This window comes from Petaurus breviceps, unplaced genomic scaffold, assembly GCF_028583685.1.
Source record: "Petaurus breviceps papuanus isolate PSGF00001 unplaced genomic scaffold, PetGlider_PUasm1.0 129, whole genome shotgun sequence".
In the NCBI taxonomy this organism is placed as follows: domain Eukaryota; kingdom Metazoa; phylum Chordata; class Mammalia; order Diprotodontia; family Petauridae; genus Petaurus; species Petaurus breviceps.
The window spans coordinates 2,577,883-2,599,415 of NW_027185665.1; the positions used below are offsets into that span (position 1 = coordinate 2,577,883).

Sequence of the window (21,533 nt, forward strand, 5' to 3'; positions counted from 1 at the left end):
TTGTCTTGGTATCCTCAGTACCTAGCACACTGTCTGGTCCATGGTAAGCAGGCACTTAATAAATGCTTATTGATTGATTGGCTTTCTTATTTCGTTCCTTCCTTCCTTGAAGGCAATTGGGGTTAAGTGACTTGCCCAGGGTCACACAACTAACAAGTATCAGAGGCAGGATATGAACTCAAGTCCTTCTGACTCCAGGGGCAGTGCTGTATCCACTGTGCTACCTAGCTTCCCTGATTGATTGGCTTTCACTAGACTCGCATCTGGGATGCCAAGGATGGGGTGACAGTTCTTGATTTCATGGCTGTAGTTGAGCACTGAGATCACTAAGCACATCTGAGGCCATAGGACTGTGTTCCCTTACTTCTTCCCACTGGTAAACACTCCTTCCCCTCTTTTCCTCTCCTGTCATCTCCTCTCCCTCCCCAGCTGGTGTCTGGTGTACCTGTGATAGTAATGGCAATTAAAGATTCCCCTGTATTGGCTTGGTTTTGAAATTGATTGTGTTAAAACCCAGAGTTTGTTAATCCCACCTGTGGGATGGGCTTGTTGATGTGAAAAGAAAGTCCTGAACTGGGAGGAGCTGGTGATGTAGATTTGGAGAGACAAGAGAGAGGCGGAAGATCTTTTTGGAAGCAGCACCTCGTGGAGAGAGAGAGACTAAGAGAATTGCTGGTGGCCTCTTTGAATTGCCCTGGACTTTTGAGACCTGCTCCCTGAGCTGCCAAGGACTGAGGAGACATGGCTGTTTTGCTGGTACTTTGTCTGTCTGTTTTGATGTTATTTTGCCAGATTTGTCCACTGGTGAAAGACTGTCCTGTTGAAGAAGTCCTGGAACCTGGCATTTGGTTAAGAAGCCCTGAGACTGTCCAGCAGACAGAGAGTGAATACTGTCCACTGGTGAGGGACAGTGCTGTTGTTGCAGGGGTCTGGAGACTGTCCTGCAGACAGAGTGAATACTGTCCACTGGTGAAGGACAGTGCTGTTGTTGCAGGGGTCTGGGAGCCTTTCTGTTGGTTCAGAAGCCCTGAAGAAGGATTTTCTTGTTGTATGTTTACAGAAATCCTGGGAGAGGGCTTTGCTAATGTGTTCAGGGGTTCTAGGACTGTCCTACAGACAGAGGATAAATTCATGAAGGGACTGGCAATGAAGAAAAGACCTCCATTTGGGTATTAAGTGCTGTGTTTAAACTTGATGTAACTCTGGGGTAGATTCAATTGTGATCCAGGGGTGGGGAACTTTTGACCTTATTGTGCTCTGTGATTGACAAATGAAGGTATAGCCTAGGGGTGGAGAAGTATTTGGAACAGAGACTTTGTAATTGATTGAATGATTGGAAGGTCCTGGGGTGGGGTAGTACTTGGAGATTATTTAATCACACTTAGTAAATGCTGTATTTGGAATGATGTCATGTTTCGATCTTCTCTGTTCTTGGTTTGTCACTAAATAAAATAGAGAGCACCTATGCTGGTATTTTGAACCTGGGAAGTTGCCTTTGCTGGGCATTATATTACAGTACCTAGAATGCTTTCAGTTTTCTAAGACTTTTTTTTAACTGCTAACAAAGAGCAGGAACACAAAGGGGGAAAAAAGAAAAGATTTATCAAAACTTCCAAAGTATAACAGAAAAGCTCTCCTTGGCTTCTTAGCTTAGCTTAAGCTAATCTATTTGTTAAAACTTTGAACATTCATCCCTTTCTGTTCTTTTTCTGACCCCAATACCCAACTCTAGTTTCTTCTTCTTTTTTCCTTTTTTTTGATCTAGGAGTTTGGCCATTCCTTCTCTGCACAAAGGGATGTAAAAGTATTAGTGCTCAGTTCTTTGATGGGGAAGGATTTATTTGTATTATACAGGGGAAGTCCTGGGGGCCTCTTCCTCTTTAGAAAGTTATTCTAAGACTTTCCCTCCCAGTCTCTTAGACTCTCCCTATTTTCCGTTTTGCTCTAAGGAGTCCTCCCAGTCTAAATGTCCTCCCCACTGTCTGCTTCTTTCTAAGCCACTTCTCTTTCTTCCCCAGCTAATCATGGCGGCTTTGGAGTTCCAAAGAGAATGCCAGCAAGTGAGATCCAAGACGTTTTCCCAGGTTACTGATGTGACCAGAGGAAAAGTTTGTCCTCTTTTATAGCCCGATGAGAATTACCTTATCCCCCCCTGTCTAGAGAAAGACCAGATTCTGTGAGTGGTGTGGAAGACAGAGATGTGAGTGCTACCAATCTATTTCCTTCCTCAAAGCATCTGAACTTCTTAAATGCTGTTTTTATTTGATTTCTTCCTTTCATAAAGCTTTCTTGATACCTTTGACTATTTACACCAGAGACATCTTCCTGTGTCACAGAGGTCATCAAGCAAAACCATCAAACAAAATGACAGATGTATGTAATACTTGGCACCCATAAGTCCCCAACTGAGAGGTGGGAAACATTTTTCTTCAGACCCAGATTTCTACCCCTTTTTAAAAAACCAAATCAAATTCCCTTTCTGAAATTGCAGCAGCCTCAAAATATGGAATGTTAAACAAGATTTTCTTAAACTGGAGCTCCAGGCATGTTGTAATCATATAAAAAGATCAAGACTGCAACTGTAACAATTTGTCGGGATTTTATAGGCGAAAGGGGAAGAGTCTGGTTTACTGGCGTCTCTGGCAAGTGCATCTGCTCTCTTGCAGGCAGACAGAATTTTGGCTGTTTCATCGAGTTAACTTTACTGTTTTATTCAACTTTTCTGGTGTTGCAGATGTGGGCTTGCTAGGGGAACCAGCACCATGATTTGCACGTTGCATGTGTAACAGACGACTCTTAGTACTGCCCTTTATTTTCAGCTCATTGTTCCTGTTAAGAGGGTCAAGATGGGGAAGAGTAGCATCCTTTGGTATGGAATATGCCCTTATTAGTAGTTGAGCATTATGTCCTAGTGGACTGGACACTGGACCTGGAGCTGGGAAGACATGGCCCCACTTTCCAGCTCTGACCCTTTCTAGCTTTGCGTCTGTGAACAACTTGCTGATCTGCTGAGCTCAGATTTTGGCACCCAGGCCTCAATTTACTCATCTGAAAAATAGGGATAATACTTGTAGTACCTATCTCCCTAAGCCTGTGTGCAGGATATGCTGAGTAAGCCCAGTTCCCCTTCCTTGTTCCTTCTTGCCTCTTTTTCCTAGTGGGAATAACTGCTACCAGGTGTGTTTGCACATCTGACTCATTCTGCCTCTAGAAATATCTACCTCTACCTTGCAGGGTTGTCAGGAGGCTCAAATGAGACCATTTATGTAAATCACTTTGAAACCTCTCTATATTATAACCATGGCCCAAGGGTCCCCTCATCCTGGGCTCACACAGAGTCCAATAATCAGGCTGACCCCAAATACCTCCCTTTGGTTTCTAAATTGAACTGTTGTCTGTGTACTATCGATCTACTGTCAGATAAATATCAGATGTTGTACTTGGGTTCAAAATATCAATTCACGAACATAAGGTGAGGCAGGTATGACTAGATAGCAGTTTATCTGAAAAGCATTTGGGAGTCTTAGTTGATTTAACATTTATCTCAACTAAATTTTATCTTATTAAATTTGCAACGTTATTACCTGTTGAGATTGCTAGGGTTTTTGACTTTGTCACAAGGTTAGCTCTCCCTCTCAGCTCTGTACCATCTACAAATTTATAAGCATGTCATCTATATTTTCATCCAAGTCAGCAATAAAAGGGTTGACAAGTACAGGGTGAGGGACAAATTTTGGGTCACTCTGCTAGACATCTCCCTCCAAACTGCTTTTGAACAATTAATGACTATACTTTGGGTGTAATAATTCAAGCAGTTCTGAGTCTCCCTAAAAATACAAAATTTCTCCATTTTGTTTATCACATGGTTTTGTCAAGAGCTATTCATTTCTGAGCAGAATGGTTTCAGAAAAACCTGGGAAGACATATATGAACTGACTCAAAATGAAGTGAGCAGACTCAGGAGAACACTTTTATATGTAGCAACAATATTGTAATGATGATCAGCTGTGAAAGACTTACCTATTCTGATCAAGACTATGATCCAAGATAATTCCAAAGGACCTCTGATGAAAAAGGATAGCATAAGAAATTTTGCGTCTTTGTTAATTTTTTTTTTTCTTTTTGGAGGGCAATTGGGGTTAAGTGACTTGCCCAAGGTCACACGGCTAGTTGTGGTTGTCGTTGTTGTTGTTGTTGGTGGTGGTGGTGGTGTGTGTGTGTGTGTGTGTGTGTTAATTGTCTGAGGCTGGATTTAAACTCAGGTCCTTCTGACTCCAGAGCCGGTGCTCTATTCACTCCACCACCTAGTCGCCTCCTCTTTGTTAAAATTTAAATAAACTATCTACTGAATTTCCTATGAGCAACCAGTTTTTAGAAACTATTTTTATTTATTTTGTTAAACATTTTCCAAATGCCTGTAAATTTTTTTTGTTCATAATTATTAATATAATGAATTTACACAAAAAAATAGAGGCAACTGTGTTAAATTATTGTACATGTCTGAGGGGCAGGGCTGCTTGTGGAGGCTGGGGATCTGGCCCTGGTCCCCTTGTTTAGGGGAATAAAAAGAGAGGAAGTAAATGTCCTATCAACCAGGTATAGCTCTAGCTCTTCATTAAATGACTTTCATTGAGTAAATGAGAAGTATCAACCCCTTCCAATCCAGAGTAAGCAGAGAAATAGGAGGATGGGGGCAGCAGTTGATTTAAATGCTTTAAATGCATGTAAAAAATTTTAACATTCATTTTTTAAAAAAAATTTTGAGTTTGAAATTCTCTTTCTCTCCTATCTCTTGAGAAGGCAAGCAATATGATACTGATTATATATGTAAAGTCATGCAAAACATTTCCTTATTAGCCATGTTACAAGAGAAAACAAACACAAAACTCCAAGAAAAATAAAGAAGTTAAAAGAAAATATGCTTCAATCTGTAGTCTGAGTTCATCAGTTCTCTTTCTGGAGGTAGATAGCATTTTTCATCATGGGTCCTTTGAAATTATCTTGGATCATTGTCTTGATCAGAGTAGCTAAATTGTTACAGTATTGATACTACTGTGTGCAATGTTCTCTTGCTTCTGCTAATTTCACTTTATATCACTTCATATAAATCTTCTCAGGTTTTTCTGAAACCATCTCACTTGGAAATGTTACTTCTCATTAATCAATTCTTTACTTTTTTTTATTATTGGTAAAAGCTTTACTATCTCCATTTTATAGATGAAAAAGTCTTGTAGAGATGAAATGGCATGCCAATATTTACACAAATATATATCCTTTTTTGGTTACATTCTACAGTCATGAAGCACAATTCTGTTTGTCTAACTTGATCATGTAAAGATAAGTAGTACTTATGCTTATGGCTAATATCATTTCTCTTGGTCAGGTACAAATGAATAAGTTAGAATTGCAAATGAATCTCATTGCAAATGAATGTTAGAATTCTGGTTTGTCATTCTGTTGTTGTTTTTTTTTCATTTTTCAAATGCTTTATTAACATCTGATTTACATCATTAATTTCCGCCAGATTTTGAGCTGCAAATTTTCTCCCCTTATTTCCCCTACCCACCACCCCAGAATAGCAGTCCCACAGGATATCCCTTCCTCCAATCTGCTGTCTCCCACATCTTCTCCCATACTTCCTTAGACTTTTCCAGTAGGGCATGGTGGATCTCTATGCCCCAGTGCCTGTATATCTTCTTTCCCAATTACGTGTAAGATAGTAATAATAATAGTATATATGTATATATAATTTTAAACATTTGATTTTAAAACTTTGAATTCCAGATTCATTCCCTTCCTCCCTTGTCACCCACCCTTACTGGGAAGATAAGCAGTTCAGTATAGATTGTACATGTGTAGCTAATGCAAAACATTAACATAGTAGATATATTGTAAAAGACTGACTATATTTCCCGCCCTCCTATCCCACCACCCACTTGTTCTGTTCTCTACTTTGATCCCGTCCTTTTTCAAAAGTGAGTGCTTCCAACTTCCCTCCCCCCCAGCCTGCCCTCTCTTCCATCATCCCCCCTCTTATCCCCTTCCCCCTACTCTCCTGTAGGGTGAGATACCCTATTTAGTGTGTATTTCATTCCCTCTCCATTGTAACCCTTTCCCCTTGCCTCTTCTTTATGAGATAGTTTACCCCATTCTGTCTCACCCCATCTCCTCTCATTATATTCCTCTCTAACCTCTTAATTTCACCTTTTAAGTATCATCCCTTCCTATTCAATTGGTCCTGTGCCTTCTATCTATGTATACCTGTAAGCATATATACACACATTCACTCATAGCCCATATACCCTCTGATATAGACATACATATATGTATATATGTATACATATATATATATATATATTTCTATTCCCTTCAACTATTTTCATACTGAGAAAAATTTCATCAATTACAATCATTGTTTTTCCATGTAGGAATGTTAATAGTTCAACTTTGATCAGTGGCTTCTGATTTCTTTTCCCTGTTTACCTTCTCAAGCTTCTATTGCTTCTTCTATCTGGATGTCAAATTTTCTATTCAACTCTGTTTTTTTCATTAAGAATGCTTGAAAGTCCTCTATTCCACTGAATGACCATATTTTTCCCTGAAAGATGATACTCAATTTTTCTGGGTAGGTGATTCTTGGTTTTAATCCCAGCTCCTCTGCCCTCTGGAATATCCTATTCCAGGTCCTTCAATCCCTCAGTGTAGAAGCTACCAATCCTGGGTTATCCTGATTGTGTTTCCACAATATTCAAATTGTCTTCCTGGCTCCTTGTAATATTCTCTCCTTGATCTGGGAATTCCAGAACCTGGCTATAATATTCCTAGGAGTTTTCTTTTTGGGATCTTTTTCAGGAGGTGATTGGTGGATTCTTTCAACCTCTATTTTGCCTTCTTGAGAAATTTTATTTGAAAATTTCTTGGAGGATGATTTCTAGGTTCTTACTTTGATCATGGCTTTCAGGTAGTCCAATAATTTTTAAATTATCTCTCCTGGATCTATTTTCCAGATCAGTGGTTTTTCCCATGAGATATTTCACATTGCCTTCTATTCTTTCATTTGTTTGGATCTGTTTAACAGCATCTTGATTTCTCTTAAAGTCACTAGCTTCCCTTTGCTCCAATCTAAATCCGAGGGAGCAATTCTCCTCATTGAGCTTTTGAGATTCTTTTTCCATCTGGCAAATTCAACTTTACAAGGCATTCCTCTCTTCATTGCCTTTTTGAGCCTCTTTTACCAATTGAGTCAGTCTGTTTTTTAAGGTGTGATTTTCCTCAGTCAGGGTGTTGACTCTCAGTTTGTAATTTTCATGCGTCGTTCTCATTTCTTTTCCCAATTTTTCCTCCACTTCTCTTATCTGCTTCTTCAGGTCCTCTATGTCCTGTAACCAGCTCGTATTTTCCTTTGAAGCTTTTGGTGCAGGAGTACTGACTTCACTGTCTTCCTCCTGTTCCATGCTCCTTTTTGTCCCCAAAACAGGAGTCTAATGTTGGAATCTTCCATCTGCTTTGTTTCCATTGCCTGGTCTTGTCGCCCCTCGGTCACTTGACCCCTGGGCTTTTTGCCACAGTAGGACTCTGCTACCAGACAGGGGAGCTTTCGTCCCAAATGCTGGGGTTTTCTCAGCTTCCGGAGGTATTAGATGGGTGCCCTCTCTGAGGTCTCCACATGCATTGGCAAGCTGGACACACACTCCAGGACCTCCACCCTAGACTGCAATCCAGATCCAAGAAGGTCGCAAGAGCGATTACCTCTCAGAGTGGTTGCTTGGTCCCTCTACACTCTGCAGGCCAGGAGCTGAAGCTGCCACCTGACGCTGGCTGTGCTGGGTGTCTCAGTGGCTTCTCGCCCTGGGGGCAAAAGCTGAAGCTCTCCCACCTACTAGTCCCAAAGTCCACACTGACTCTCTCACTTTGTCCTTCGCATCTATGTGTTCATGAATCTGGAAACTGCCACAGCTGCTGGTGATCTGGAGTCCCTCCAGCCAGTGGCTGGTCAGGGCCGCCCTGGGGATAAAACCTCTGGCTGGGAGTGGGGGTGGGGGGAGGCCTAGGCTCGGGCTCCCAGAGTGTTGCCCTGGCCGATTCCTGCTGGCCTTCTGGGCTGTCCTCAGTGGGAGGTTAGCTTCTCTGTGTCATTTTGTGGGTTCTGCAGCTCCAAAGTTTGTTTAGAGTCCCCTTTTACATGGATTGGGGAAGGTAGAAGCCAGAGCCCTGAGAAGGTCCTGCTTCTACTCTGCCATCTTGACTTCGCCTCAATCCTTTACTTTCTAAATATTCAAAAACTAACCCTTTAAAAATGCCTTGTTGAGTCTTGCTCTACCTAGTTTCTTATGAAGGTTTTATGTCTCATCCATTGGCTTTTTTAGACTAGAAACTCAAATGTAGAGGTCAGAATTGATTCAGGTTAAAAAAAAAGTCCTCATCAGGATACAGGAACTATGTAAAGGACTGGGTAAGGGGTAGTATAAAGGACACAGAATGAGATCAGAAGACCCGGATTTCAGTCTTAGCTGTATTCTAGCAACCTCCGACAAAGTCCTTCCCCATTCTGGGATTCAGTTTATTTATATATAAAATGAGGGGATTAGACCTTCTAGCTCTAGGTTTTATTATCCCTTCCAGGTCTGTATGATACAAAGACTGGTCCAGACCTCGGGTGTTTAGACAGCTAAGGTTAAACTATTAGCTTTGTGCAGAACATAGTGTAGGCTCTACGTAGAGAAGCAATTAAACTATAGTCTTCTCAGAGTTTACATTATTTTAAGAAAAATTATGGATGCTAAGGGAGGCAGGGCTCACACTGCAACTCTTTATAAGAATTTATCATCTATGGGGCGGCCAGGTGGCTCAGCGAGTAAGAGCACCGGCTCCAGTGTCGGGATGACCTGGATCAAATCCGGGCTCAGATACTCAGCACCACACCCAGAAATAACTGGCCATGTAACCTTGAGCAAGTTACTTAACCCCTATTGCTTAAAAAAAAAAAAAAGAATTTATCATCTAATGGGAGAAAACAGGAAGTATGGCATGATTTATTTCCATAAGATTGTGTAGTGAAAGCATCCTCATAGTTTCTCTCTCCTCAAATGGAGACTTCCCTCCTGAATCAATGGCTTTTATTCCAAGGGTGCATTGACCATTAGTATAGCTTTTCACAAGTATTTTGAGACCCTTATACTCTTGCTGTATTAACTGAGCAGATGTGAAATATATTGCAGCAACCACAGACAATCTATTAGTCTCAGAAATTAAATAGCAACGGATAATTTTAATGAAGCACTTCCATGTGTAATTGCAAGATAGCTTATTATGGTTTATCATCTATCAGGAAAAGCTTCTTGTTTGGGTAAATGCAATGAGTCCACAACCCTTTGAAACTCTGACTGTGGAAGGGCAGACATCATACTAGAAATAAGATTTCCTGTATCCATTTCCAACTTCAGAGCTGTTGATTTTTTTTTCTGAGATGGATAAAAGATTGAAAAATAAAGAGGTGATTTTGATGTGGGCAAATAAGAATCTTGTTACACACCAAACCAACATGGTTTTGCTTGATATGAAGAAAACAATGGACTGAAAGTCAGGGTTGTTGTTTAGTTGTTTGCAATCATGTCCCACCCATTGTGACCTCATTTGGAGTTTTCTTGGCAAAGATACCGGAGTGGTTTGCTATTTCCTTCTCCAGCTCATTTTACAGAAGAGGAAACTGAGGCAAACAGGGTTAAATGACTCACCCAATGTGACCCAGCTAGTAAGTGTCTGAGGCCAGATTTGAACTCAGGAGGATGAGTGTTCCTGATTCCAAGCCCAGTGATCTATTCACTGCACCACCTAGGTTCCATCTCTGACACTACCTCTATGACTTTGGGCAAATGATTTTATATTCCTGGGTTTCGGTTTCTTCATCTGTAAGATGCAAGGCTTGAACTAAATGACTTCTGAGTCCCTTCCAGCTCTACATGAAGGATTCTGTAAAGCACATTATAATGGAAAGAATGCTAGACTTGGGTGCCAGAAGCCATGGATTCGAATCCCGCCTTTGCCACTTATTTAGTGGGTGACATTGGAAAGTTGCTTCATATCTCTAGGCCTCAATTTTCTCATTTATAAAATGAGATTGGACTAGGTGCTCTCTGAGGTCCCTTCTAGTCCTAACATTCTTGATGATATTATTCCTCTCTCTCTCCTAAAGTGTTCTTTATTGCCGTGGAACTTTCCCTTTTCTGATCAGAGGTGGCTGGGTGGTGGCCATTGCACTGGGCAGACACATTCAGATACTTACTAGCTTGTGACCCTGGGCAAGTCACTTAACCTCTGTCTGCCTCAGTTTCCTTAACTACCAAAAATGGGTCTAATAATAGCACCTACCTCCCAGGGTTGTTGTGAGAATCAAATGAGATAATATTTGTAAAGTACTTAGCATAGTATCTGGTTCATACATAGTAGGTGCTTATTAAATCCTGGTGGTTCCCTTTCCTTCCTTCCTCATCTTTTCTCCTAAGCTAAAACCTACTTAAGGCCCAGTGCACATTCTACCTGCTCTGTACCTTTCCCACCTGCTCTACCGCACTGTGATCTCCTCCTTTCTGGCAGTTCTATAGGTTTGCTGTCTGGGAGGGGAAGACCTAGAGGATTTCTGGCCAGAATCGAAACAATTGCTGTTTACACTCACTATGAGGCATCAAAACCCAACAATGATCAAGTAAAACTTGGGATGGGACCTATTGTTGGCCAATCAGTGAGAGCCAGAGTGAGTTGGGTTTAAGGCATGGTCAGTAGATCCATTTGAACCCCAATGGGCTTTATCAAAGATTGGATTTCCAGTGCTGTATTTCAAGAAATCATAAATGAAACTATATGGGGCAAAAGAGTTAATTTTCTCAGTTTTTTTTTTAAGATAGAATAAATGAGTAGGGAAGAGAGATAAAAATCTAGCTCACAAGATATCTTATGAAGTTTTAGCTATCAAAATTTATATTTCTTTGGGCACAGCACTCACAGTTAAGGGTATGATTCCTTATGTGGGCAAAGGAGAAGGAGGGAGAGTAGGAGAGGGAGGGAGGGAGGAAGGAGGAAGAAAGGAAGGAAGGAGCAGCATTGCCCATCTGGAACTGGCCCTCAGTGGTGCAGCTTCTACTACTCAGAAATTGTTAGTTTCTCATTCTCAAAAAGGACCAATGACATCAGGAATGTGATATCTTGACTTGCAAATGAATTAGATTTAAGTGAGGGAGAGCTGTGCAAAGTCATCAGCCTCACTCTCTCCTCCAGAGTTATCTGGGTCCAATGGCAAGATATAAATCAGGATGACTGGAGGTGGCCTTGTGTGGGGTACCAAAACCCTAACCCAAATTGACTACTTGGAGACCTCAAAGTGAAGATAGGAAGTTTTATTAGAATCTCGCGAGAAGTGGATGGTCCAGTCACTGGAATTATGCCCAGAGAGAGGAGGCTGCCATACAGAAGCTAAAGCTGGGTTAAACAAGCAAAGGGTTACAAACATTAACATAATTATTACTAATGAGGCTCTAATCTTGTTGGATAATATACAGTATAATACATGAAGTTCACTACGCAAGCACAGTAACAACCTTAGAATACTGACCTTCAGTCTACCCTAGACATATTCTTATCTGGGCTTGAGTGCCCCAAGGCTACTGTCTGTACCTTGATTGGTCAAATCCACCTGCTGCTGCCAGCTCCTTTCCATTCTTCATTATTTTTAGTATTATCTAGGAATTTTTTCTGAGAACCAGGGACTGAGCTTCTTCCCAAGGCTGCTGCCTCAACTTTCCCAAGGTTACTGCCTATTCCTCCTTATCTTATTCAGCAATTCTTACAGTTCTGTAGGAACTTAACTCTTTTGTTACCTCTCATACTACCATTCCTTTCCCCAAACTTCCCAAACTACCCTTAATAGCTCTTACATTACCTTGAAATACACAATGACTTACATGTATATATATATATGGGGAAACAATACTGAACTTAGTTACAAAATACAAGGAAGTAATAAGAATAGACACATGATATTTAGAATGGGGAAACCACTGCAAGTCATCCCACACAAACCCCACTTCTTTTTTTATACCTTTGAAGTTTCCCCACTTTTCTTAATTCTAATTGCCGTCGTTGCATTGACAACATACAAGGGGGCAGTCCCCTTTATAACTGCAGATACAGAGATTCAAAGAAAAACAGTAACAAACATTTGTCCCTTCCAAAGTCCAAAAGTCTCTTCACACTGTTGTCTGGCAGGGGTTACACCATCTGATGGAAGTCCTCTGGTTGTTTTTCGTCCATCCATCCTCAGCATCGCATTCCAGGCTCTTTCTCTTCTGCCTTCTTTCATTCAGTTTCCTACAAAAGGAACCTTAGAACCAATTTAAATTACCCATCCTGAACCCTTATCATTCTTACAAAATTAAAATTGGAGTCTTGGTCAATTGTCATGATCACACATTAAAACCAGTTTCTTATATTTTTGCATTAATCCATTATTAATTCCTCCACCAGGAGGATGAGATTTCACTAAGGGATTTACATTATACTAACAGTTACAACAATGAAAATATTTACTAAGTACAAAACTATCCTCCTTTTAATATTAACTAATTATGAGAAAGGTGAGACAAGTGTGATACTAACTAAATAACAGAATAATATTCCCACAAATCCTTGACCTACTTGTCCTCACATTATTACAAAGAACTAAAGGACCCTGACCTATACAGGAATACCTATGCTAAATCCTAAGCCTAATAGCTTTATCTTATAGTAACTTAAGATGTTCCAGAATCAAGTATTTAATTATATTTGTTGTGTTTTCAAAACTTTTGATTATTGAAATTTGCCACCAAGAATAGGGACAAAACTGTAATCAGGGGGCCATATTTCCCCAACTTCAGAATGTCAATTCCATGCAAAGTGCATAACAAACTGCAATCTGCATCGAGCCAAGCTCAGAGTCTGCCATGTGTCACTGGGAGGGTCGAGTCAGGAGAATCCTACCTCAGCTCATGTGGAACAGTCGTTCTCCCGACCTTCCATACCCATGCTTCACAGGCCTTCCATATTTGTACCTCATAGGTCTGGCATCATGGATCGGTGGCTCAGATAGCTTGGATAGCCTTTCTCAATATACATACCTGTAGTTAGAGGAATAGTCAGTTAACAGTCCCATCGAATCTTAAATAACAAGCTCCAGCAATCAGTTTAAGATATGATTATAATCTCACATTGGTTAAGGAATATCTCTTAAGTGAGCCTCAAATAACCTATATTCACTTCTATATTAATTCTTGTTCATAAAAATAAATTTTTTTTATCAGGATTATAAATTACTGCTCTAATAGATTTGCATCTACTTTCCAAGCTTCCCTAATCTTCCTGGAACTATGCTTAATCTAAACTCACACTAAAATTTCTTTTCTCTCAACTAAAAATGTCTCTGATTTAATCCCAACAATTAATTCAGTCAATTGCATTAATACCCAATTACACTTTGAAATACACTGGGACCCCATTGCACACATATACACAGATATAACTTTTCTACAGTAACTTTATAATCCCAATCTCAGTCCATGGGATAATGATTCAATATTACATTTGTATTCTTATTTCCTTTTCTTCTCAAATATGATTGAGCTATTAAGTATAAAATCAAGTTACAAATCTTTCTGCCTTCCATATTTCTAATCAAACCTTCAATTATCTTCTCAATCCTCTGATCTTTATTACTAACTGTTCTGTACTGGAATCCTAGAGTAAATAAGCAAAGAAGTTAATGTCTACCTCACAAGCCAATTAATTATGTATCCAATTATTCTCAAAAATATTCTGGAAGGATGTCCTTAAAACAGGAAGATTTCATAATTTGCCTTATGCCTAACTTTCCATTGAATTGCCATAAAGATAAAAAATAGGGACCTGATTGGACAAAGCATTCACATGCACTTTAGTCCCAAAACCTTTTTACCTTAACATCAATTTACTCTGATTAAATTGCAATATACCACAAAGATTTACCAGGACCCACATACATAAGGGATTCCCTTTAACATCTTTCCCTTCACAATTTTTGAACTCGTTCTGGTAAAGCCAATTGTTAGAGATCCTTTTTACTCTTTTGTACATAGACTTGCTACTTCTCAGCAAGTCAGATTTTTTGTTTAGGAGCTTCATAACTAAAACAAGCTCACTTTCTCAGGCTGAATGACCTTGCCTAATAGAGATAATTTCTAGGGACTTTGGCAGTTTTACAACATCATACAGTAGCAGGAGGACTGTTCTGAATGAGCAAAACTAGTCAAAATAAAGTTTTCATCCAGTCTTCCCCTTTCTACATACAGTAATCAATTAACAATTTTAGTTTTTAGCATTAAAACAAATTCCCACAATTTCATCAAATCATTCTGATTATAAACAATTCGCTACAGATAATATTCAATACACTAATGAGACTTCTCTACCTGTCCCTCTCTCCCTGCTTCCTTTCCCAAGACTAACGAGATTGCTTCCCCATCCCGGATTATAAAATTTTCCTTGTCTCTCTCATCTTGTATCTCCCATCTTGTTCCCAGTCTTTCCCATAAAACTTCTGAAACTACTTTATTATTCTGGCACCCATAAACACTGCTCTAAATCTCAGGGTCTGTTTGTCATAGCCTTCCTGTCAGGAGACTCACACTGCTTTCTTAATACCCTTTTGTTTACTTCCTTGCCTATAAGACACTTCACACATTTGTTGATTGACCATTTCTCTCCCATCAAGCAATAACCAATGGCCTTGCTCAATTTCAGTCTTCCCAAACTTAATTAAATTTTCCCTTTCAGCTTTTATGAGCACAAGTATTGCTTTTGTTTTAGGGACTTGGGGATTCAACACATACATCTTCATAGATTCTATGGACAGGGCAGCCTCCTTAACTTTCTTGTCTGCTAATCTGTTCCCCATCATCTCATACCAAAGATCTTACGAAACATTTCTTCATAAGAATATTTCCCTTTTTCAAAAACAGTTTATCCTGATATCATTAACTACTATACAATACCTAAATTCTCTGGTCATAAAATCTTTCCCAAATAATTAACAAAATTTATACAAGGAGGTTTAACAGGTCTTTTCTTCACATAATTGCCTTTCCTGAGCATACTTTTGTAAACATCTGATTTATGCAATAACTCCAAATAGCTTGGTTAACAATCTTACAAGCTTAAACAATCTTTTTTTTTCCTTTGTTAACTGTCTTTACTTCAAACATTTTAAGAGAAAAAAAATCTTTGTATAACTGAAGATAATAGCAAATGCCACTTGCAACACACTCCCTGCCTGGTATCTGCCCAACCTGCAAGAATCTGGAAGACATGTACAATATATGGAGCAAAGGCAATATACCTCACACCATGCCTAAGTAGAGACTGAAGCTATGGCCGATCATAGACTGATCAAGGAAGAAAAATATCTAGTGTACAGAAGCGAATGTAGCAAGTCTGAATCAGATTTGTGGTAGCCAGTCAAAGCAGATCTTCTGGTGGTCATGTCATGGTCATGGCTGCAAGATGAATAGAGCTTCCAAGAAACAGCTGTGCTACAGGCCTGGCTGGGGTGCCATCAAGTCAATGTCGCTCAGGTTCCTAGCCAGCCAGACACCAGCAGCAAAGAGTCCCAAATTAACAATCAAATTCCTCCGGAAGTCGTTCCTGTCGGTGGCAAAGCGATAGGCACCCCGCAGCCATTCCCCGACGCCCTCGGGGGCTCCAATCCCTCCACCAGATGCCCCTGCAGGCGACACCGCCTGAGGCGGCACTGAGGACCCACTGGCAGCCATGGCAGGTAGCCCCAAGGGCTCAAGTTTAACAATCTTAACTGAAATTTTCTTTTAATACAACTGTTTACCAGTAACAATATCATAAATAAGTATCATGTACCTAAATTTAGACTTTGAAACCAAAATCAAGTAATACCAATCTGGTGATCTTAATTTAGTCATTTCCAAATTGCTTTACACAGAAAATCATTCATCCCATTACCATTGGCATAAAATTCACACTTAAGGAAAATTCCACAAAATATTAACAAACATGAAACAATTAATTTTTAGCTTACACAGTTTACACTCAAATAGCACTGTGAGTTTTTGGAACTTTCCTATCAGTTTTTCTATCTGTTCTGTTTTTGTGTTGCTGTGTGAATGAGTGTGAGTGAGTAATCTAACATCCTGTAAGGTTTAAACTGCGGCTGGACTGCTGAACATTTCTTTGGAATGCTGTTATCTTTCTCCCTCCTCCTCCCTTCTCCTGATGCTGAATGCAGGCTGGAGAGAGAGAGAAAGAGAGGCAAATATTGCCTCACTTGGTTATTGTAGGGTTTTGATGTCTCAGAGTGAGTGTAAGCAGCAATTGTTTCTGTTCTGGCTTGGATACTCTGAGGACCTTCTCTTCCCAGAATGAATTTTTTTTTTGAGTAGGTAAAAAGAGGCCATTTTTGGGCCTCATTTCTTACTTAGCCTGAATCACTGAATGAGTGTTGCCTCAGGTAAACTGAGACCTGGGAAAGACCTTAGCTTAAAAAGGCCAAGGTCTCCCACTGTTTCCAGGGCCATCTTCAGTTGTCCTGATCTATGTCTTGCCACTGGACCCAGATGGTGTGGAAGAGAGAGTGAGGCTGGTGACTGTGCACAGCCCTCCTTCACTTATATACAATTAAATTCAAGTCAATATATAGCATTCCTGACATCATCGATCCTCTTCAAGAACACAGGACAAACAGTAACAAAAGGTTTGCTGTCTCTGTCACTCATGGGGCATTTATCGATTCTCTACCTTATATTCTTATGTGCCTTTTATGTGTATGCCCTGTCTTTCTGACTTCATTATAAGCATCATGAGGGCAGGGACCATTGTTTTTTACTTCTTTTTTATCAGTCAGACCTGGTACAGAGTAAGTGCTTTATAAATTTAGGGTTGTGAATTGATTTGATATGTTTTTCTCTTATTAGTTGGAAAGTAGCTTAGAAAAATTATGGTTGCTGGAGGAGGCGGGGCTCACCCTACAATTGGGAATTACTACTTTACAATAATTTGTTGGAAACAGTTTCACCAAATGGAACACATATTTTGCATTCTGCATTATTTTATTATTGGCTAGTGTCCTTTTTGATTTATTATTTTAAAAAAATAAGAAGGCACACAGTGTGTTAGACTTAAAAACTCAAAAGATTTCAGCACCCTATTTGGGAATGAAGTTCCAGTGAAATTTAGCTCCAATATCAGTATACTTGACTTTATTTTCAAAATTTGATTCAAAACTGTGGCAGAGTAGAAAGAAACTGGACTGGGAATCCAAGACCCTGGGTTTTATCTCTAGGAAATAAGAACATTTCATACCCCTGCCAGCTCTGAGGCTCTACGGGCAGACAAAAGGCCCATACCACTCACATAGGCATGAATCACCCTTTGGATCAAGAGTTGACCACATCTCCAATTGATTAGCTCAAATCTCCTACAGTGAGTGACTTGGAGTTCAAGTGTTATTTGAAGGCCCCAAAAAATCTCTTCTAGATTAGCCCAAGATCACAAATTTATGGAAGTTTTATCTAGGGGGAAATAAACCACATCTGTTAGAATAGTGAACAGTGTTAAACATAGGAAAATGAGTTCCAAAATATTGCAAAGGGTAAAATTGTAATTTTTAATCTCTTCAGAAATTCCCTTTTCATTGACATAGGAAGTGTCTTTCTGTTCCAGAAGAAAGAAAAAAAAAATTAGAGTTAAACGTGATTTTAGGGATCATTAATTCAGCCCTCTGACTTTACCTATGAGGAAATTGAGGCCTGGGAAAATTGTGATTTCCCCAAAGTCACACAGCTAGGTAATGGACCATTCCCAGGCTAGTTTTCTTTCTACCTGTTTAAAATGGGTAATGACATTTGGGTTTTAGCTTTAAGAGAAGGAGAGGAGGATAAGGGGCAGGAATATGGTTTTATTTATTTTCCAAGAGAGTTATTTTTAAATGCAAGGCTGTTTTACCTTGGATTTTTTTTAAAGGAAAATAAACAAATGCACCCGACTTCTCCTTTTAAGCCAAATTAAAGAGTGTGCCTCTTTTGTGCTGTGGAAGTTGGCAGCCCAGCATCTTGCAGACAGACTGTTCGCATATACTTGTTTGCTGTCATCTTAAACTCAAATGTGACTCACTGGTGAGATCATGAGAAATCTGGAATATTTTTCTTGGTAACTTTCTTCTCTCGCTCTCTTTTTTTCCTTTGTGGTAGCTGGCGCCTGATGAAACCCATCTCGAGAAGCAGAACCTTGTAAGGGGTTGGGTTCTATAATTGTTTCTTAAGTCCTGTGAATCACAAGAAAATTGTGGCAGGTTTTATTTTAAGCTGCTGGTCTGACACTTTGGCCAGGTTACATTAGGGGGTAGTAATAGGTGGGGGTGGTGATGGTGGTTAGGGTGGGGAGACTGTTAGAGTGTGTGTGTGTGTGTGTGTGTGTGTGTGTAGTGGCTCTATATACAGGTAGAAGAGTATGCTGACATCTCCTAGGAAGTGTGATCTGGGAGGTACTATCAAGGCCTTAAGAGGAAAGAGGCTGATGTTTTCGTACCTTTTGGCAAGTCCCAGTTGACTGACTAGAAGTATTTATTCTGATTTTTTTTAAACTGATGGAAAACATTTCAGGTCATTCTGTCCCTCTCAAAACAAACAAACAAACCAAAATAAATAAAACTTTGATTCAATTCAGAGGAGTTATAGAGCACAAAACCTCTTCCTGATTGGCTGTGAGCCTAGCTTGGTAGTAAAAACTGGGAAGGGTAGGGGTGGGGGTGGGGGAAATCGTTAGAGGAATCCCAAGTTAGTTAGTGTCTTAAATTGAGGTGGAGATTAGTGAAGGTTTAAAAAGTAGTAAAAAGGCAAGGTCTCTCTGGTGCCCCAGGAAACTAATCTGGTCTAGGTAGGTGGGAAGCCCAGGGCAGAATGCTTAACAGGTCCCCTTGCCCAAACTATATCCCATCTACTTATGACAATGCCTGGCTTTCAGGTTTAGAGACACTTAACTTTGAGCTGACTAGATTCCTGTTTTAAAATGCAAATATTCCTAGGAAGAGTAACATGTTCTGATGATCGGTTGAAACTTTAGAGTGAATTTTATTGTATAGCCTTCATTTCCTACCTTCTTAGTTGAAAACTAGAGCAGGGTTAGGATTGGAGAGGTTTTGAGGAGAGGTGGGTAATTTAATGGGTACTCTATGGAACTGGATATCTGATGGAGGAGAGAGGGGGTATAAGCAAGGAGACATACAGCTGAGCCATAGACACTTTCTTTGTTTACAAAGGAAATATCTGTGGTGAGTTGTATAAATTAAAAGTACCAATTAAACATTTCTAGAAAAATAAGTGTGTATATGTAGGTACATATGGAGAGAGAGACAGAGACAGAGACAGCCAGTCAGTCTGCTCTCAGGGTGCTGGAAATCTAATAGAGAAAGATGCCATGTATCATTCTGTCAAATGGAAAGAGCCCCATGGTTCTTAGGGTGCAGCAGCCAAGTAGATGGTGGTGCATCTTCTTTAATGTCATTTTGACTGATAAAACTGTGTTCGTTTCTCATATTGAACCATTTGATAGTGCCAAGGAATTGGATTTAGGGCTGGAAGGGACCTTAATTATCTTGTCCAGTCCACATCATTTTACAGTTGATAAATCTAAGGTCTTCAGAGGTTGTGTCCATATTCAAGGTCATTCAGGTAGTAAAACAGGATTTCAACTCAGGTTCTCCAGCTCCAAATTTATTCTTCTTTCCATCCTACCCCACTACTGTAACCTGGGGTGTACAGGGTGTTCAGCGAGGATGAACACCTGTGGTGTGAGGGTTCACTGAACCCTTTCAGGGCTGCTCATCCACCTTTGGGGTCCATCTGGCCCTCAGCTCTCACCTATGGCTGTAGCATGCACAGCAGCTACACCTCAGTAAAATCTTCTTGGCATATAGGCTAAACCAGGTTGAGGTGACTGACAGGCCTCAGATGTGTCAGTGAGTTAGGGAGGTGTCTACCCCAAGCATCTGAAGACTTTCCCTGGAAGAATGGGCAGATGACAACAATTTGTGTCAATAGTCATGAAGGCGGCTGAAGCAGGTGCTGTGGAGTGCTTAGAGTTTGGTCAGACATGGAAGAGACACCAAGTTCATCCACTGTGGCTTGGACCATCTGTAGTTGTTTTGACTTTTGTCTTGCCACTGGAATTTGATGCCTATGGAAGAGAGAATGAGATTGATGACTTTGTGCAATTCTGCCTCACTTAAATCCTATTCACCCCAAGTCAAGGTATCTCTGAAAACAAAGCACAAACCACAACTACTGTAACCCATCAATGGACTCGAAACCACTTGGGTCTATGAACCGTCATTTTCCCATTGAATCCTTAGCACTAGCATAGTGCCTTCAATGAAGAAGATGCTTAATTAATGTTTGTTGAATTGCATCATGCAGCCAATCAGGTATAGGTATTTCTAAGAGTATTTTAATGAAATTACAAAGATGAGTTAACCAGCCAGGCACTACAGAAGATTGTTTAGAATTCTCTCTAGGCAAGCTAGCAGTAGAAGGAATATTTCTGTCACAGTGAATTTATGAAGAAAACACAATGCTTCAGTATCTCTTAGGTAAGAAATGAACATGTTTCTCTAATTCAAATTTGTCTCATTTATTAAAATATTAACCAAAGGCTTTTTAAAAAATGATTCTTAAGGAAACTGCCTTCAGAGATGAACAGGGCATGTTCACACATGAAATGAACCTTGCTGAGCCTGCATTTGGTAGGCGCCTGCTGCTGCTTTCACTGTTTACAATTTGAGAAATTAGCCTAAAAATAGCTCTGTAAGCCATTTACTTAGGAAAGACTTGCCAAAAGTACAAGGGTTTAGAAGAGGAGCCGGACTGACTCAGCCCATCCTCTCTGAGCTTCTGTCTTCCGGCTACCAAATTCAAATCCCAGGTGCTTCATGCACAGACCAGGGTGTAACCAGAATGGTTTTTGTGGAGGAGATGCTGTGGAGGACACCATGAAAGAGGGGGATTAAGTGTTCAGCATGAGATGGAGAGCAGAGGAATCAGACTGGGCGACTCCTTCCCTGGAGGCCAATCGCCAGTGTTCCAAGCATATTCAGTACAGTTTAAGGGCATCCCAGTGTAGTGAAAAGGGCACTAGATTTGGAGGTGGAGGATCTGGGTTTGAATTCTGGCTGTGTTATTTCACTACCTATGTGACCTTGGGCAAGTGACTCATTGGTTTTTACTTTTCTCTTCTGTAAAGGGGTTGGATTATATGGAATTTTTACAGGCTCATAGATCCAGAACTAGAAAGGACTTTAGAAATTATCTTCATTCACTTGAAGAAATTGAGGCAAAAGAAAAAAAAGGAATTGAGGCTCAGAGAAATTTGTGACTTGCCCATGGTCACACAGTGAGGAAATAAGCAGAGGATTAAAACTCAAGTCTAACTACATGTTGAGACATATTGTC

At 40.1% G+C, this 21,533-nt stretch overlaps 1 long non-coding RNA gene and 1 pseudogene across 1 annotated transcript in view; one reads left to right on the plus strand and one right to left on the minus strand.

Moving 5' to 3' along the window:
* Window positions 1–1,152: 1,152 nt before the first annotated feature.
* The window catches only part of LOC138172841 (uncharacterized), a 578,919-nt gene continuing 558,538 nt past the window's right edge, over window positions 1,153–21,533 (plus strand). The window contains exon 1 of the long non-coding RNA XR_011171257.1: window positions 1,153–1,515. This is a non-coding gene — a long non-coding RNA (uncharacterized lncRNA). The remainder of the gene's footprint in view (window positions 1,516–21,533) is intronic.
* On the minus strand, window positions 15,229–15,849 carry LOC138173669 (mitochondrial import receptor subunit TOM6 homolog pseudogene; annotated as a pseudogene).